Source organism: Chelonoidis abingdonii, chromosome 7 (genome assembly GCF_003597395.2).
Source record: "Chelonoidis abingdonii isolate Lonesome George chromosome 7, CheloAbing_2.0, whole genome shotgun sequence".
NCBI classification, from domain to species: Eukaryota; Metazoa; Chordata; order Testudines; family Testudinidae; genus Chelonoidis; species Chelonoidis abingdonii.
Genome location: NC_133775.1, coordinates 64,763,244 through 64,767,335, shown reverse-complemented (window position 1 = coordinate 64,767,335; position 4,092 = coordinate 64,763,244). Strand labels below are relative to the sequence as shown.

General features: G+C 52.3%; 1 long non-coding RNA gene across 1 annotated transcript; it reads right to left on the bottom strand.

Moving 5' to 3' along the window:
* Positions 1–1,669: 1,669 nt before the first annotated feature.
* LOC116839897 (uncharacterized) lies at positions 1,670–3,691 on the bottom strand. Its single transcript, XR_004377262.2, has 2 exons — positions 2,605–3,691; positions 1,670–2,153 (listed from the first exon to the last, which is right to left on the bottom strand). It is a non-coding gene; the product is annotated as an uncharacterized LOC116839897 (long non-coding RNA).
* Positions 3,692–4,092: the final 401 nt, after the last annotated feature.

Below are 4,092 nucleotides of genomic sequence, written 5' to 3'. Positions count from 1 at the left end.
AGGGTTGCAATTATCGGAGCTGGCATGTGTAGACTGACCTCCTTTAAGTGCTGCCAGGATGGTAGGCCGCCTGCTTGAAGAATATACCCCTACCTCGAAGTACAGATGTTAGTAACTAGGAACGATGTCTATAAACAGTGCAATGTGTGACGTGGACTGGAACTGTGGTATCAGCCGGTACCTAACACCCTGCATTTGGGCCTAGCCAGTATGAGCAAAGAGCTATTACATGCCTATTAAAGTAAGGAATATGGAGGTGGAGTCCAATGACTTTTTTTGTTTTGTTTGGAGTCTAGAGAACTGGATGAAGTGTTCTCCCAAAACTGGAGGAGACATTCTGGATAAGCCGAGTGGAAAGGTCTTAGAGGGAATCCCAACTAGGGTGACCAGATGTCCCGATAAAATTGGGACTGTCCTGATTTTGAGGAGTTTATCCTGCGTCCTGACCAGAGTATGGTCGACGCCATTTGTCCCGATATTTTGTTTCCTGGTCTTTGGTGGCAATTCGGCGGAGGGTCCTTCAGTCGCAGACAGTCTTTGGCAGCTGGTGCTTCTGTCTTTGGCGGCAAGGTTTATTACCCGCCACTGAAATACCACCAAACACCGTCCGCGACTGAAGGGGTCTCTGCCGAATTGCTGCCAGACTCCCAGACGGGCGAGTGTAAAAAAAAACAAAAAAACTCATGCCCCTCCCGCAGCGGTCCCGATATTTTCCCCTTAACATCTGGTCACCCTAATCGCAACAAGTACCAGGTTAGTGCGCCACCCACTGGATGGTGCCGCCTTAAAGAAGGCAGAACTGGTAATAAACAGAGTTCTCCACAATCCACGGGCTGATTTTAGCAGTGAAGTCTAGTCAATTTCACTTCTTCCTGGAATAATTTTTATTATTAATCATGTATATTACGTAGTGCTTATGGCCACCTATTGTGCTAGATGCTGTACAAACACAGAAAGTCATGTGGGCCCTGCCCTGAAGTGCTTACAATCTTTACAGTCCATTACAGTGCTTTCCCCCACTTTGTATGAGAGCCTCTCTCAGTTACACAGAGAGAAAACCATTTATAGAAAAGTTGGGAGGGTGGGGGAAAATGAGTAGGGAGATCAAGGGCACGGTCACTATCTGAATCTACTTTTAACTCGTTTAAAAAAGAAATTGGGTAAATTTTAAGCTCACCACTTGCTTTTCATTACAGGATCAGGAAAAAAAATGAAATGTTTTATTTCTCTCTGGCACTTCCTAGGCAGAACTGGTTACAAGGAGCATTCCTCATACCGGCCAGCCTGTTTATTATTAAAGGACTAAGCAGAGGTCATCAGAATAACTTTTTCCACCTGGAGCAAGGCTCCTTTTCGGCAGCAGAGAGAGGAACATTTGCTATCCTGGGGGAGAGCAAGCATCTAGCAGCCACTGAAGCCCACGAGCAGAACTGAGCACAGAATGTGTCTCAGGCAAGGTTGCCTTTCCAGGGAGGGTTGAAAACCCTGAAAAGCTGGCTAGCACTTTGATTGACATCTTCCTGTCAGGCGCTGCATGGAACTCTTCTCCATATGTGCCGCGTGGCCTTTGATCAGGGTTTGATATGTATTCTTGTGGCACAGAGCTGCAAATAGCTATAACTGGTTGGGGTGGTGGTGAGAGAGAGAGAGGAGGTTCAGCCGTAGGGGATATTTTTGAATATATTGTTTATTTTTGAATGGATACAGAGGAAAGGATACACCCACATTATGAGAAATGAAGGGACTCCATTCATCAGTTAAGAGTCAACAGAATCATTGCAAAGACCAAAGGGCCTTGGCATCCTTGCAAATTAAGCGCGATCGGGGATTGAGCTGTGGCTTAAGGTGGTCTAGCTGTATATTCAGTTTATGTCCATCACTGGCAGTCTTATCGCACCACTCAGGCTTTTGATGCCCACATGATACAGAATGCTGCTACTCAGCCAGCAATATATAGGCTTGATTCTCTTGGAAATGCCTCACATTCCTTGTTCCTCAGAGCTCATTCTCCATGTCAGGGAATGGAAAAAAATATTGACCTCTTATCTCTCATCACTTGAGGTAGGGAGTGGAGATTGATTGCACCCCTTCGCTCTTATCAGAGGAGGGGGAAGTTTCCATTCCAAGCGTAGGTGGAGTTCTTCAGGTTTCCTCTGTGGGAGGGAAAAGGGAGAGGACTCAGTGCTGAAGGGGCAAAATGAGAAAAGGGCAGAGCAATGAACTAGTGAGAGAGTCCAACCGAACCGGCAAGGTGATATCCAGCTGCTAGCCTCTCCTGTGTAAAGCTGCGATGGATACCTTGGGAGGGATTGTCCCCCCACCCCCAGCTCTTGGGGGCAACTACAGCATTTTACAGGCACCATTAACAGCCTGACTAATTGTCCTAGTGCAGCTGGAAAGCACTGGTCAGGGTGTTGTGCACCCCTCCCTGTGTCAATCCACCAAGGCAGTGAGCCCCAGCCACAGAGCCAGGTTTCTGAGCTCAAGCTGTAGGAATCAATGCTTGTAGCTCCAGAGGTCCCTGGTGCAGTCCTGACTGATGGGCGTTGCACAGACCCTGAACTGGGTTGCCTGTGATGGCCTGTCACAAGGTGCACCACTCACCGCTTGTGTGGCGCCTCCTCCTGGTCACTCTGGAGATTAGCTCTTGAGGTGGATGCCCCTTCCAGCAGTTACACCCAGTCAGTTTCTCCTCTGCAGCACCTCTCTCGTTCTCAGGAACTGCAGCTGTCCTCTTTGTGACTCAGCCCTCCAGCCAGCTCACTATTGTGGTTTCCCCTTCTGGGGTATAGTCCTTCAATTCTCTGTCATTTCCACAGTGACCCAGGCAGCCTTCCCATTCACTGCCCTGCTGGTCTGTGCCACGCCCTCGGTGGCTGGCAGGGGAACCAGGCTCCACCCACTACTCCAGGGTCCAGTCCAGTGACCCTTAACCCAGCAGTTCTGGGATTTACTCTCACAGCCCTCCTGCTCCTTCTCTGCAGTACTGGGGTTACAATGACACCAAGGTGCTGGGCCCACACTGGGAAAGGGCCCATTATGGACCCCTCTAGCTTGTCTACATGGCCAGGGCTGCCCCTCACCTGGGCAAGTCCAGGCCTTGCTGTGTGAGCAGCTCCCAGCCAGCAGGTCCCTCTTGTCTGTAGCGGGCTTGCCACCCAGAAGCCAGGCTCCATGTGGGCTGGGCAGGGCTACTGGCCATGGGCATGGCTGGTCGGGCTTTTTGGGGGTCACATCCCAGGGGTCTGCCCTGATTCCCAGCATGGCTGTCTCCAAGCGGTCTCTGCTGCCCACTGCCTATGGATCTCTACCCACCTCCCCGAGGCAAGCCTCCAGGGACCAGTGCAGAGGCCAGGTTGGTCTCAGACAGCGAGGGGTGGGGCAGCATGGGAAGCTTAGCCAGGTCCCACTAGGCAAGTGGGTCCTGATGGAGCCTGGCCCAGGCAGGCCCCGCTCTTGCTCTGGCCTGGCTGGCTGCACTTCTCCCGAGGAGCCGAAGTGATCCCAGTCCCACCTCCTAGTGGGGCCGGTGAGTGTGGTTGAGGGGCAGGATGCAGAGGACGTTTCTCTGGCGGTCTGGGGGTGGGTGCTGGGCAGTGAGGGATGCTGGGGGGTGGGGGAAGTTTGTGCATTTTGGGGCACTGAGCATAGGGGGGTCTGTGTGGTGTGCTATGTAGTTGTGGTGATGGGACAATGGGAGATGGTGGAGGGGAAGGGGCACGCTGACATCGCAGAGCCCAGCTGCCCCATCCCAGCAGCAGTCTTCAGCTGTTGCCAGCTACCTGGCTTGATTGGCCCTGCCTGGCCCTGCCCAGCTAAGCCTGCTTGCAATCAATTCTCTGCTCCCTGGCTCTCCCTCCAGGTGCAGCCTGTGGAGTTAATAGGCCTAGATGGCCACCCCTTCGAGTCCTGTGTGAGCTAACTCCCCACCACACAGCCCTATGCTGGGCTCCGTGAAAGTCCCAGCACAGAGGGCAGGTTTGGGGAGGGGCTGTTGGGCATGCTGTTCTGACCATGCTAGCTTGAGACTCCTCCACCCTCATGCTGCCCAGTCTGTGCTCTCTCCAGGAAGCAGAACACAAAAACTCATCC